Source organism: Chiloscyllium punctatum, chromosome 8 (assembly GCF_047496795.1).
Source record: "Chiloscyllium punctatum isolate Juve2018m chromosome 8, sChiPun1.3, whole genome shotgun sequence".
Classification (NCBI taxonomy): domain Eukaryota; kingdom Metazoa; phylum Chordata; class Chondrichthyes; order Orectolobiformes; family Hemiscylliidae; genus Chiloscyllium; species Chiloscyllium punctatum.
The window spans coordinates 117,748,785-117,764,107 of record NC_092746.1 but is presented as its reverse complement, the minus strand read 5'-3'; the positions used below and the strand labels follow the sequence as shown (position 1 = coordinate 117,764,107).

Sequence of the window (15,323 nt, the reverse complement as noted above, 5' to 3'; positions counted from 1 at the left end):
AAAATGCCTTGGGGTTATCCTTGATCCTATCCGCCAAGGATTTTTCATGCCCTCTCTTAGCTCTCCTAATCCCTTTCTTCAGGTCCCTCCTGGCTATCCTGTATCCCTCCACTGCTCTGTCTGAACCCTGTTTCCTCAACCTTATGTAAGCCTCCTTCTTCCTCTTTACTAGACATTCAACCTCCCTCGTCAACCAAGGCTCCCTCACACGACCATTTCTTTCCTGCCTGATAGGTACATACATATCAAGGACACGTCGTATCTGCTCCTTGAAAAAGTTCCACATTTCCACCACATCCTTCCCTGACAGCCTATGCTCCCAATGTATGCTCCTCAAATCCTGTCTTACAGCATCGTAATTTCCCTTCCCCCAATTGTAAAATCTACCTTGTTGTGCGCACCTATCTCTCTCCATAACCAAGGTGAAAGTCACAGAATTGTGGTCACCATTACCAAAATGTTCACCCACTAACAAGCCCACCACTTGTCCCGGTTCATTACCGAGTACCAAATCCAATATGGCCTCCCCTCTGGTTGGACACTCTAATTACTGCATTAGAAAAGCTTCCTGGACACACTGCACAAACACCGCCCCATCCAATCTACTTGATCTAAAGAGCTTCCAATCAATATTTGGGAAGTTGAAGTCGCCCATGACTACGACCCTGTGGCTTCTGCACCTTTCCAAAATCTGTTTCCCAATCTGTTTCTCCACATCTCTGCTGCTATTGGGGGGCCCATAATAAACACCCAATAAGGTGACTGCACCTTTCCTATTTCTGACTTCAGCCCATACTACCTCCAGAGGCAGATCCCCCTCAAACTTCCTTTCTGCAGCCGTTATACCATTTCTAATTAGCAATGCCACCCCCCCTTCTTTTTTACCACCCTCCCTAATCTTACTGAAACATCTGTAACCAGGAACCTCCAACAGCCATTCCTGCCCCTCATCTGTCCATGTTTCTGTGATGGCCACAACATCGATCCCAGGTACCGATCCACGCCTTAAGTTCACCCACCGTATTTCTGATACTCCTTGCGTTGAAGTATACGCACTTGAGCCCATGTCTGTGTCCGCAAGTAGTCCCTGTCAGTGCTACCTTCTCCACAGCCTCCCTACAGTCTTGGGCACCCTGACACACAGCTAGCTTACTTGCTGGACTGCAAGTCCGGATCCCATCCCCCTGCCAAATTAGTTTAAACGCCCCCCGAAGAGTGCTAGCAAACCTACCCCCCAGGATATTGGTGCCCTTCTGGTTCAGGTGCAACCCGTCCTGTTTATACAGGTCCCACCTTCCCCAGAATGTAGTCCAATTGTCCAAATATCTGAAGCCCTCCCTCCTACACCATCCTTTCAGCCACGTGTTCAACTGCACTCTCTCCCTATTCTTTGCCTCACTGTCACGTGGCACCGGCAACAACCCAGAGATGACGACTCTGTCTGTCCTAGCTTTTAGCTTCCAGCCTAACTCCCTGAGCTCTTGAATGACCTCCCCACCCCTCTTCCTACCTATGTCGTTGGTGCCAATGTTCACCACGACTTCTGGCTGCACACCCTCCCCCTTAAGGATTCTGAAGACACAGTCCGAGACGTCTCGGACCCTGGCACCCGGGAGGCAACAAACCATCCGAGAGTCTCTCCCATGTCCACAGAACCGCCTGTCCGTCCCTCTAACTAGAGAGTCCCCTATAACTAGCGCTCTCCTCCTCTCCCCCTTTCCCTTCTGAGTCTCAGAGCCACAGACCCCTTCACTGCAGCTTACACCTGCAAGGCTGTCCCCCCCAACAGTTTCCAAAGCTGTATACTTATTTTTTTGGGGAACGACCACAGGGGAACCCTGCACTGCCTGCTTCTTCCCCTTCCCACCTCTAACTGTTACCCAGCTACCTCTGTTCTCCGGCGTAACTATGTCCCTGTAGCTTCTATCAATCACCCTCTCAGCCTCTCGAATAATCCTCAGTTCATCCAGCTCCAGTTCCAGTTCCCTAACTCGTTCGGTTAGGATCAGGATCTGACTGCATTTTCTGCAGACGAAGTCGGCAGGAGTATCGGTGGTCACCCCTACCTCAAATATCCTGCAGGAGGAACATTCCACCGCCTGCGCTGCCATGACTGTACACATTGTCTCCAAAAACAAGAACAGAGTCAATAACACTGAGTCACTCACTCAAATACTAATCACTTACCTTCCCGCCCAGCTATGCGCTCCAACCTCACTTCCGCTGCCCGCTACAGGTAAGTAATTTTGAAACAAACTGTCTTACCTTAGCTGTAGTCTCCCGGGTTCGCTTTTCCTCGGCCGCTGCTCCCACTCAAAATGAAGAAATGGACTAAGATGGACTGTTGTGTTGAATGTTTGCATGGTTAGGTTTAGTGTATGGATATATGTAATGTAGAGTACTAATAGCGTGGGACTAAAGTTCTCAGCTGCTAGATTGTTTCTTTCATTTTCCTTTCTCCTGAACTGGAAGGGAGATGGGATGCTGCTATATTGGAGCAGTTGATGATTAGTAGTTAAATAATATATTATTTTATTAAATATTTCAGCAGTTAAATTTATTCCAATTATTTTTTGGTTGAATTTTGACTGTGTTGTAAGAATATCGCGTGTTTTGCTTATAGCCTAGTAGTGGACCAATTAAATCACATCTGGAACACAGCCTCTTACACTTGCCTTTAAAAAAACGAAAACTTTAGGAACTAGGCTATCTCCTTGCTATATTTTGAGGGCATTGTCCATAATGATGACAGTATCACTGCTCACTCTGCAGCCAACTTGCAAGACACTCTTAATTTCTTCAATTCTGCATATAGAAAAATCAGCATTTCCTTGCAAGTTAATCTAGACCTGATCAATCCGAGGTCACCTATATATGTTGAAGGAGACATTTTGGAATGTATTGAGCACTTAGCATATTTTAGAGTCATAGAGATGTACAGCATGGAAACAGACCCTTTGGCCGACCAGATATCCCAACCCAATCTAGTCTCAACTTCCAGCACCCTGCCCATATCCCTCCAAACCCTTCCTATTCATATACCCATCCAAATGCCTCTTAAATGTTGCAATTGTACCAGACTCCACCACTTCCTCTAGCAGCTCATTCCATACACGTACCATCTTCTGTGTGAAAACGTTGCCCCTTAGGTTATCTTTTATATCTTTCCCTCTCACCCTAAACCTATGTCCTCTCGTTCTGGACTCCCCGATCCCAGGGAAAAGACTTTGTCTATTTATCCTATCCATGCCCCTCATAATTTTGTAAACCTCTATAAGGTCACCCCTCAGCCTCCGACACTCCAAGGAAAACAGCCCCAGCCTGTTCAGCCTCTCCCTGTAGCTCAAATCCTCCAACCCTGCCAACATCCTTGTAAATCTTTTCTGAACCCTTTCAAGTTTCACAACATCTTTCTGATAAGGAGACCAGAATTGCATGCAATATTCCAAAAGTGGCCTAACCAATGTTCTGTACAGCCACAACATGACCTCCCAACTCCTGTACTCAATACTCTGACCAATAAAGGAAAGCATACCAAACGCCTTCTTCACTATCCTATCTACCTGCGACTCCACTTTCAAAGAGCTATGAACCTGTACTCCAAGGTCTCCTTGTTCAGCAACACACCCTTACCATTAAGTGTATAAGTCCTGCTAAGATTTGCTTTCCCAAATTCCAGCACCTCGCATTTATCTGAATTAAACTCCCATCTGCCACTTCTCAACCCATTGGCCCAGATCCTGTTGTAATCTGAGGTAACCCTCTTCACTGTCCACGACACCTCCAATTTTGGTGTCATCTGCAAACGTACTAACTGTACCTCTTATGCTCGCATCCAAATCATTTATGTAAATGACAAAAGGTAGGAGCCCATCACTGATCCTTGTGGCACTCCACTGGTCACAGGCCTCCAGTCTGAAAAACAATCCTCCACCACCACCCTCTGTCTTCTACCTTTGCGCCAGTTCTGTATCCAAATGGCTAGTTCTCCCTGTATTCCATGAGATCTAACTTTGCGAATCAGTCTACCATGGGGAACCTTGTCGAACGCCTTACTGAAGTCCATAGAGATCACATCTACTGCTCTGCCCTCATCAATCTTTTTTGTTACTTCTTCAAAAAACTCAATCAAGTTTGTGAGACATGATTTCTCACGCACAAAGCCATGTTGACTATCCCTAATCAGTCCTTGCCTTTCCAAATACATGCACATCCTGTCCCTCAGGATTCCCTCCAACAACTTGCCCACCACGGAGGTCAGGCTCACTGGTCTATAGTTCCCTGGCTTGTCTTTACCACCCTTCTTAAACAGTGGCACTATGTTTGCCAACCTCCAGTCTTCCAGCACCTCACCTGTGACTATCAATGATACAAATATCTCATATTTTGGGAGGCAAGTCTACCAAAAGGCCACAATTAACAAGATGATCACAACACCAGAACAGCCTTCTACAAACTTACAGCAATGCAGTGAGACTGGGACAATGAATCCACAATATGAAGAAAAGCTAGAGAATTTTCAACAGTAATGCCTTTGCTGCTTTATCTTAATTCAATAGGAAGGCTGCTGAACAGAGATTAGCACAGAAAATCTAAGACAATCCTGGGTTTTCCTTGAAGTGCAGTAATATTGACATTAATGACTGGGAAGAGCTTGCTTCCAATTGTTTAACTGTGTATCAACACTCATTATCATTTGAGCTCAAAAATCTTAATGATATAGCAGAGCAATGGCAGAAAGAGTATGATGCACATCTTGCACTCTGGATTCAACTAAATTGTGGAAAGTCAAGCACTGTGTGTTCAACAATCTGCAGGTCAAGAATCAAGGGTAAAAACAATGACTGCAGATGCTGAAAACCAAATACTGGATTAGTGGTGCTGGAAGAGCACAGCAGCTCAGGCAGCATCCAATGAGCAGCGAAATCGACGTTTCGGGCAAAAGCCCTTCATCAAAGGTCAAGAATCAGCCTGCTCTGTCACATGAAGACCCACAGCAGAAATATGTGACTGAGTGGACTTCGTTCTTGAATGGAGGGATAAACGATGACAAAGCAATGGAGTGGTAATTTGTGGGCAGAGTTTTGTGACTCAGTGGACCATTGTTTTGAAGAAGAGTATAAACAACAAGTATTAACTCTTTTCACCCTTTATTAAGATAGACCCAGACCTATACCTACATTAGATGGTCACCTGTGACATCTTCTATCAAATGTAGCTTTCTGGCAGAGTGGGAATAATTGGAACAGAACATGCAGAAATGTTTAACCAGTGTCAGTTATATTTTCTTTCCTTATTTTTATAAGACACTTTGAATTTATATCACAGTGTAAGTGGAAGCCAGGTTTATTCCTGCACCATTTAACCTGAAAGATGCAGAGACAATACATGATTTTGAAAGAAAATAGAACAGTACAGTATAGAAACAGGCCCTTCAGCACAACATCCGTTATTGATGATTTGGAGATGCCGGTGTTGGACTGGGGTGTACCAAGTTAAAAATCACACAACTCCAGGTTATAGTCCAACAGGTTTAATTGGAAGCACACTAGCTTTCGGAGCGACACTCCTTCATCAAGTGATGGTAGAGGGCTCAATCCTAACGCACAGAATTTATAGCAAAAATTTACAGTGTAATGTAACTGAAATTATACAATGAAAAATGGATTGTCTGTTAAGCCTTTCATCTGTTAGAATACAGTGATAGTTTCACTCCTTTCATGTGTAAATCACAAACCTTTTTTTAAAAAAATGTTGCATTCTTGGATTAGCTGTTAACAATGGTGATAGCTAGACAATATGTTGAAGGTGTTGGCCCCCTGTGTTCTCTGTCTACGCCATGATGTTTAGATTGATTCTAATCTAAAAAGTGAGATAACGGAGTTTTACATAAATTCATGCAGTTTTTGAGCTCAGAGTTCTACATGAATGCATACAGTTTTTGAGCAAAGTACAATGTAACCCTGCAAGTCCAAATTCACCCCACAAAATATGTGTGCATGTGGGTCTTTGTCTGTGTGTGTGCGTGTGTCTGTCTGGTTGGGGGTTGTGAGTGTGAGAAATGTATGTGTGTGTGTGTAGTGAGTGCAGAGTGTCTTAAGTCTGTGAGAGGGTGCACGTGTGAGTGTGGGAGTGTGTGTGTCTCTGTGTGTGCGTCTTGTGTATAGGAGTGCCTGTGTGTGTGTGTTTGTGTGTGTGTAGTGCAATTGTGGTCACCTGTAATGTGACATGAACCCAAGGTCCCAGTTGAGGCCCTCCCTACGGGTACCGAACTTAGCTATCAGCCTCTGTTCGGCCACTTTTCTCTGCTGCCTGTCCCAAAGTCCACCTTGGAGGATGGTCACCCGAAGGTCTGAGGCTGAATGTCCTGGACCATTGAAGTGTTGATTGTTGTGCAGTGCCCATTCATCCGTTGTTGTAGCCTTTGCTCGGCTTCCCCAAAGTACCATGCCTCCAGGAATCCTTGCCTGCAACGTATAAGATAGACAACATTGGCTGAGTCACATGAGGTGTCCCCACACGTAATGGTGGTATCTATGTCCACACTCTGACATGTCTTGCAGCGTCTACCGTGACAGGGTTGTATGGAGTTAAACATCATGGCATAGACAGAGAATACAGGGGGCCAACACCTTCAATATATTGTCTAGCTATCACCATTGTTAACAGCTAACCCGAGAATGCAACTTTTTAAAAAAAGGTTTTATGATTTTCACATGAAAGAAGTGAAACTATCACTGTATTCTAACAGATGAAAGGCTTAACAAACAATCAATTTTTCAATGTATAATTTCAGTAACAACACACTGCAAATTTTTGCAAAATTCTGTGTTAGGATTGAGCCCTCCGCTACCACATGATGAAGGAGCGTCGCTCCGAAAGCTAGTGTGCTTCCAATTAAACCTGTTGGACGATAACCTGGTGTTGTGTGATTTTTAATTCCATTATTGGTGCCATTCTAAACTAATCTCATCTGCCTGCACTGGTCCATATCCCTCTATTCCTTAGTAAAAACAATGACTGCAGATGCTGGAAACCAGATTCTGGATTAGTGGTGCTGGAAGAGCATAGCAGTTCAGGCAGCATCCAAGGAGCTTCGAAATCGACGTTTTGGGCAAAAGCTCTTCATCAGGAATAAAGGCAATGAGCCTGAAGCGTGGAGAGATAAGCTAGAGGAGGGTGGGGGTGGAGAGAAAGTAGCATAGAGTACAATGGGTGAGTGGGGGAGGGGATGAAGGTGATAGGTCAGGGAGGAGAGGATGGAGTGGATAGGTGGAAAAGGAGATAGTCAGGCAGGACAAGTCCGGACAAGTCATGGGGACAGTGCTGAGCTGGAAGTTTGGAACTAGGGTGAGGGGGGGGGGGGGGGGGGAAGGGGAAATGAGGAAACTGTTGAAGTCCACATTGATGCCCTGGGGTTGAAGTGTTCCGAGGCGGATGATGAGCCGTTCTTCCACCAGGCGTCTGGTGGTGAGGGAGCGGCGGTGAAGGAGGCCCAGTACCTCCATGTCCTTGGCAGAGTGGGAGGGGAGTTGAAATGTTGGGCCACGGGGCGGTGTGGTTGATTGGTGCGGGTGTCCCGGAGATGTTCCCTAAAGCGCTCTGCTAGGAGGCGCCCAGTCTCCCCAATGTAGAGGAGACCGCATCGGGAGCAACGAATACAATAAATGATATTAGTGGATGTGCAAGTAAAACTTTGATGGATGTGGAAGGCTCCTTTAGGGCCTTGGATAGATGTGAGGGAGGAGGTGTGGGCGCAGGTTTTACTGTTCCTGCGGTGGCAGGGGAAAATGCCAGGATGGGAGGGTGGTTGTACGGGGGGGCGTGGACCTGACCAGGTAGTCATGGAGGGAACGGTCTTTGCGGAAGGCGGAAAGGGGTGGGGAGGGAAATATATTCCTGGTGGTGGGGTCTGTTTGGAGGTGGCGGAAATGTCGGTGGATAATTTGGTTTATGCGAAGGTTGGTAGGGTGGAAGGTGAGCACCAGGGGAGTTCTGTCCTTGTTACGGTTAGAGGGGTGGGGTCTGAGGGCGGAGGTACGGGATGTAGACGAGATGTGTTGGAGGGCATCTTTAACCACGTGGGAAGGGAAATTGCGGTCTCTAAAGAAGGAGGCCATCTGGTGTGTTCTGTGGTGGAACTGGTCCTCCTGGGAGCAGATCCTGCAGAGGCGGAGAAATTGGGAATACGGGATGGCATTTTTGCAAGAGGTAGGGTGGGAAGAGGTGTAATCCAGGTAGCTGTGGGAGTCGGTGGGTTTGTAAAAAATGTCAGTGTCAAGTTGGTCGTCATTAATGGAGATGGAGACGTCCAGGAAGGGGAGGGAGGTGTCAGAGATGGTCCAGGTAAATTTAAGGTCCGGGTGGAATGTGTTGGTGAAGTTGATGAATTGCTCAACCTCCTCGTGGGAGGAGCACGAGGTGGCGCCAAAGCAGTCATCAATGTAGCGGAGGAAGAGGTGGGGAGTGGTGCCGGTGTAATTACGGAAGATCAACTGCTGTACGTAGCCAACAAAGTGACAGGCATAGCTGGGGCCCACACGTGTGCCCATGGCTACCCCTTTGGTCTGGAGGAAGTGGGAGGATTCCAAGGAGAAATTGTTAAGGGTGAGGACCAGTTCGGCCAAACGAATGAGAGTGTCGGTGGAAGGGTACTGTTGGGGAAGCCTGGAGAAGAAAAAACGGAGGGCTTGGAGGCCCTGGTCATGGCAGATGGAGGTGTAGAGGGATTGGATAGCCATGGTGAAGATGAGGCATTGGGGGCCGGGGAAACGGAAGTCTTGGAGGAGGTGGAGGGCGTGGGTGGTGTCTCGAACGTATGTGGGAAGTTTCTGGACTGGGGGGATAGGACAGTGTCGAGGTAGGTAGAGATGAGTTCAGTGGGGCAGGATCATGCTGAGACAATGGGTCGGCCGGGGTGGTCAGGCTTGTGGATCTTGGGAAGGAGGTAGAACCGGGCAGTGTAGGGTTCCCGGACTATGAGGTTGGAAGCTGTGAGTGGGTGATCTCCTGAGGTGATGAGATTCTGTATGGTCTGGGAGATGACGGTTTGGTGATGGGGGGTGGGGTCATGGTCGAGGGGGCAGTTGGAAGAGCTGTCCTCGAGTTGTTGTTTGGCTTCAGCGGTGTAGAGGTCAGTGTGCCAGACTACCACTGCGCCCCCATTATCCACTGGCTTGATGGTGATGTTGGGATTGGAGCAGAGGGACTGGAGGGCTGCGCGTTGTGAGTGGGGGAGGGGGGTAGACATGTTGAGGCGGTTAATGTCCCGGCGGCAGTTGGAAATGAAGAGGTCGAGGGCAGGTAATAGGCCAGCGTGGGGTGTCCAGGTGGTTGCAGTGTGTTGGAGGTGGGCGAAGGGGTCCTCGGAAGGTGGGCGGGAGTCTGAATTGTGAAAGTAAGCTCAGAGGTAGAGGCGACGGAAGAATTGTTTGACGTCACGGCGCGTATTAAATTCATTGATGCATGGACGGAGGGGGATGAAGGTGAGTCCTTTGATGAAGACTGATCCTTCGTCCTCAGTGAGGGGGAGGTCTGGGGGGGATGGTTAAAACACGGCAGGGCTGGGAGCTGGGATCTGGTGTGGGTGTAGAGCTGGGAGTGGGGGCGGAACCTGTAACTGGAGTGGTTGTGGTGGTGGGGGGAATGGGGGTGGAGTCATGAGCAGGGGTAGTGTTCCCTCAGGGTTCTAAAAAGTGGGGCCCCCAATGCCTCATCTTCACCATGGATATCCAATCCCTCTACACCTCGAGCCGCCATGACCAGGGCCTCCAAGCCCTCCGTTTTTTCGTCTCCAGACGTCCCCAACAGTACCCTTCCACCGACACTCTCATTCATTTGGCTGAACTGGTCCTCACCCTTAACAATTTCTCCTTTGAATCCTCCCACTTCCTCCAGACCAAAGGGATAGCCAAGGGCACACGTATGGGCCCCAGACGTCTCTTTGTTGGCTACGTACAGCAGTTGATCTTCTGTAATTACACCGGCACCACTCCCCACCTCTTCCTCCGCTACATTGATGACTGCATTGGCGCCACCTTGTGCTCCTCCTGCGAGGAGATTGAGCAATTCATCAACTTCACCAACACATTCCACCCTGACCTTAAATTTACCTGGACTATCTCTGACACCTCCCTCCCCTTCCTGGACCTCTCCATCTCCATTAATGACGACCAACTTGACACTGACATCTTTTATAAACCCACCGACTCCCACAGCTACCTGGATTACACCTCTTCCCACCCTATCCCTTGCAAAAATGCCATCCCGCATTCCCAATTTCTCCGCCTCCGGATCTGCTCCCAGGAGGACCAGTTCCACCACAGAATACACCAGATGGCCTCCTTCTTCAGAGACCACAATTTCCCTTCTCACGTGGTTAAAGATGCCCTCCAACACATCTCGTCTACATCCCGCACCTCCGCCCTCAGACCCCACCCCTCCAACCGTAACAAGGACAGAACTCCCCTGGTGCTCACCTTCCACCCTACCAACCTTCGCATAAACCAAATCATCCGCCGACATTTCCACCACCTCCAAACAGACCCCACCACCAGAAATATATTTCCCTCCCCACCCCTTTCCACCTTCCGCAAAGACCGTTCCCTCCATGACTACCTGGTCAGGTCCACGCCCCCCTACTACCCACCCTCCCGTCCTGGCACTTTCCCCTGACACCGCAGGAACTGTAAAACCTGCGCCCACACCTCCTCCCTCACCTCTATTCAAGGCCCTAAAGGAGCCTTCAAGGAGAAAGTGAGGACTGCAGATGCTGGTCATCAGAGCTGAAAATGTGTTGCTGGAAAAGCGCAGCAGGTCAGGCAGCATCCAAGGAACAGGAGAATTGACGTTTCGGGCATAAGCCCTTCTTCAGGAATGAGGAAAGTGTGTCCAGCAGGCTAAGATAAAAGGACGGGGGAGGGGCGCTGGAAATGCGATAGGTGGAAGGAGGTCAAGGTGAGGCTGATAGGCTGGAGTGGGGTGGGGGCAGAGAGGTCAGGAAGAAGATTGCAGTTTAGGAAGGCGGTGCTGAGTTCGAGGGATTTGACTGAGACAAGGTGGGGGGAGGAGAAATGAGGAAACTGGAGAAATCTGAGTTCATCCCTTGTGGTTGGAAGTTTCCTAGGCGGAAGATGAGGCGCTCTTCCTCCAACCGTCGTGTTGCTATGGTCTGGCGATGGAGGAGTCCTAGGACCTGCATGTCCTTGGTGGAGTGGGAGGGGTAGTTGAAGTGTTGAGCCACGGGGTGGTTGGGTTGGTTGGTCCAGGTGTCCCAGAGGTGTTCTCTGGAATGTTCCGCAAGTAGGCGGCCTGTCTCCCCAATATAGAGGAGGCCACATCGTGTGCAGCGGATGGAATAGATGATGTGTGTGGAGGTGCAGGTGAATTTGTGGCGGATATGGAAGTCTCCCTTGGGGCCTTGGAGGGAAGTAAGGGGGGAGGTGTGGGCGCAAGTTTTGTATTTCTTGCGGTTGCAGGGGAAGGTGCCGGGAGTGGAGGTTGGGTTGGTGGGGGGTGTGGACCTGACATCATGGAGGGCATCACGGAGGGAGTGGTCTTTTCAGAACGCTGATCGGGGAGGGGAGGGAAATTTATCCCTGGTGGTGGGGTCCGTTTGGAGGTTGCGGAAATGACAGCGGATGATACGCTGTACATGGAGGTTGGTGGGGTGGTAGGTGAGGACCAGTGGGGTTCTGTCCTGGTGGCGGTTGGAGGGGCGGGACTCAAGGGCAGAGGAGCGGGAAGTGGAAGAGATGCGGTGGAGGGCATCATCGACCACGTCTGGGAGGAAATTGCGGTCTTTGAAGGAGGCCATCTGGGTTGTACGGTTTTGGAACTGGTCCTCCTGGGAGCAGATGCGGCGGAGACGAAGGAATTGGGAATATGGGATGGCGTTTTTACAGGGGGCAGGGTGGGAGGAGGTGTAGTCTAGGTTCCTGTGGGAGTCGGTCGGTTTATAGTAAATGTCAGTGTTGATTCGGTCGCCTGAGATAGAAATGGAAACGTCTAGGAAGGGGAGGGAGGAGTCTGAGACGATCCAGGTGAATTTGAGGTTGGGGTAAAGTGTTGGTAAAGTGGATGAACTGTTCAACCTCCTTGTGGGAGCACGAGGCAGCGCCGATACAGTCATGGATGTAGCGGAGGAAAAGTTGGGGGGTGGTGCCAGTGTAGCTGCAGAAGATGGACTCTTCCATATATCCTACGAAGAGGCTGGCATAGCTGGGGCCCATGGCTACTCCTTTGGTTTGGACTCAGCACCGCCTTCCTAACCTGCAATCTTCTTCCTGACATCTCCACCCCACCCCACTAAAGCCTATCATGCTCACCTTGACCTCCTTCCACCTATCGCATTTCCAACACCCCTCCCCCAAGTCCCTCCTCCCTACCTTTTATCTTAGCTTGCTGGACACACTTTCCTCATTCCTGAAGAAGGGCTTACGCCCGAAACGTCGATTCTCTGTGTTCCTTGGATGCTGCCGGAACTGCTGCGCTTTTCCAGCAACACATTTTCAGCCCTAAAGGAGCCTTCCACATCCATCAAAGTTTTACTTGCACATCCACTAATATCATTTATTGTATCTGTTGCTCCCGATGCGCTCTCCTCTACATGGGGGAGACTGGGCGCCTCCTAGCAGAGCGCTTTAGGGAACATCTCCGGGACACCCGCACCAATCAACCACACCGCCCCGTGGCCCAACATTTCAACTCCCCCCTCCCACTCTGCCGAGGACATGGAGGTCCTGGGCCTCCTTCACTGCTGCTCCCCCACCACCAGACGCCTGGAGGAAGAACGCCTCAGCTTCCGCCTCGGAACACTTCAACCCCAGGGCATCAATGTGGACTTCAACAGTTTCCTCATTTCCCCTTCCCCCCCACCTCACCCTAGTTCCAAACTTCCAGCTCAGCACTGTCCCCATGACTTGTCCGGACTTGTCCTACTTGCCTATCTTCTTTTCCACCTATCCACTCCACCCTCTCCTCCCTGACCTATCACCATCATCCCCTCCCCCACTCACTCATTGTACTCTATGCTACTTTCTCCCCACCCCCACCCTCTAGCTTATCTCTCCACGCTTCAGGCTCACTGCCTTTATTCCTGATGAAGGGCTTTTGCCCGAAATGTTGATTTCGAAGCTCCTCGGATGCTGCCTGAACTGCTGTGCTCTTCCAGCAGCACTAATCCAGAATCCCTCTATTCCTTGCCTGTTCACATCTGTTTAAATGCTTCTTAAACACTGCTATTATATTTGCTTCTGCTAGATATCTACTACCCTTCGCATTAAAAAAAACGTGCCTTGCACATCTCCATTAAACTGCCCCCCCCCCTCACTTTTAACCTATACCTTCCAGTATCTGACATTTTCACTCTGGGAAAAAAAGACTCATGACTATTCACCTTGTCTATGTCTCTCATAATTTTATTTACTTCTATCAGGTTGCCCTTCAGCCTCTGGCACATTACTGAGAACAACCAAAGTTGGTCCAAGCTCTCCTTGTAGTGAATATATTCCAATCGAGGCAACATTCTGGAAAACCTCTTTTGCATCCTTTTCAAAGACTCCATACCCTGCCTATCACGTGATGACCAGAACTGCACATAATAAAGGAGAATCGACATTTTGGGCATAAGCCCTTCATCAATTATGCCCGAAACAGCGACTCTCCTGCTCCTCAGACGCTGCCTGATCTGCTGTGCTTTTCCAGCACTACACTCTCAACTCTGATCTCCAGCATCTGCAGTCCTCACTTTCTCCTGCACATATTAATTGTCATATTTGCTGTAATCTTTTATACAGCTGCAACATGGCTTTCCAACTATTATACTCAATGCACCTCAACAATGAAGGCAAGCATGCCATATGCCTTCTTTACCGACTTATCCACCTGTGTTGCCACTTTCGGTGAAGTCTGCACTTGCACCCAAGATCCTCTTTGTTTGTCAAAGCTCCACAGGGTACTGCCATTTACTGTAACTGTTCCTCTTGCAGTTGACCTCCCAAAAGTGCAATTAAAAGTGAAGAGAACGGTGACAAAGTAGGAGAACTTGATTTTCCCCAAAGACAGCCTCTATCACCTCAGTAGGTTGCAAACGCCCTTCTGCACTGTAAATAACTACTAGAACTGCAAGAAACTGAGCTCACTCACTTCAATAATTTCAGTCCGAGACAAGATCTGAATCAGTAGTATTGTTGACTACTCTATTGCAAGAGAGGTGTTGTGTCCACTGTCCGCAAGGCAGGGACACACACACAGAATTTAACAAGTACACAATATTTATGTATTTAGTTTCTCTTCCCTCCTCCCATTGCTCCTCCCCTGTTTACATCTGTTTCTAATTTAAACCCAGCTGATCATCTCTGAACTCTTTGGACTTTATCAGTGACAAAATGTTTATCTCTGGCCTCACAAGGTTTGACCACCTCCCTCTGTGGTCTTATTGTTATTTATGCTTCTTCACTCCCAGCTTTATGACGGCTTAATGGTGGTCCTTTTTGTTTGTTTTTGCAGAACCAGGAAACAGATGCTTGTAACTGTTTGTACAGGCATATCTAGCTTAACCTACACCCCCTCCCCTCACAGCACCTTATCTATTTGTCTGTAACATCTACCATTGTTTACAAGCACATTTCATTCTCGTATGCACAGTTTAGCTAATACAAAAACAATTACATACTTCCTTCACATAGTTTTCATTCTTGCTAACTCAGCTCTTGGCTGAAACAATTATACACTGCTTTGAGTTCATTTACCTTGCATAAGCAATTTTTGTCGCAGAAGTGACACTATATCCCAAAAGAGCGTTCAGTTTTCACTTCAGATTTCGATAATCTCAAGTCACCTGGCTGTTCGAAGAAGATAGGCTGGACACTGGAGGCTAGTTTTTAAATTTAATTTAGAGCTATTCTTACAGGTTATCGCCGAAAGTCTGATAGCGGTGGAGAGAAGCTGAAACACTAACCAGGCCGCCACTTTAAAGAGCGCGCGCTGTGAGGACCGTTGCTTCTAACCGCCGCTGGCGCGAGAGGTCGCTCCCACGCGCTCATCCTCAAGCTCTTGGCTCTGCCCTTCCCATGGCACTCCCGCCTACTTTCAGCCTGTCACAGCCCTCCCCGTAGGGAAACCCTTAGCCCCGCCCAATTACCGCTCTGACCCCTCCCACTCCCCGATCCACAAACCGCGCTCGTCCTTAGCCCCGCCCAATTACTGCTCTGACCCCGCCCACTCCCCGATCCACAAACCGCCCGCTCGTCCTTAGCCCCGCCCAATTACCGCTCTGACCCCGCCCACTCCTCGATCCACAAACCGCCCGCTCGTCCTGAGCC

The 15,323-nt window shown here is 48.9% G+C and overlaps 1 long non-coding RNA gene across 1 annotated transcript; it reads right to left on the bottom strand.

The window, feature by feature from the left end:
• Nucleotides 1-5,517: 5,517 nt before the first annotated feature.
• LOC140480269 (uncharacterized) lies at nucleotides 5,518-15,077 on the bottom strand. The gene is made up of 2 exons (XR_011961242.1): nucleotides 14,751-15,077; nucleotides 5,518-6,467 (listed from the first exon to the last, which is right to left on the bottom strand). It is a non-coding gene; the product is annotated as an uncharacterized lncRNA (long non-coding RNA).
• Nucleotides 15,078-15,323: the final 246 nt, after the last annotated feature.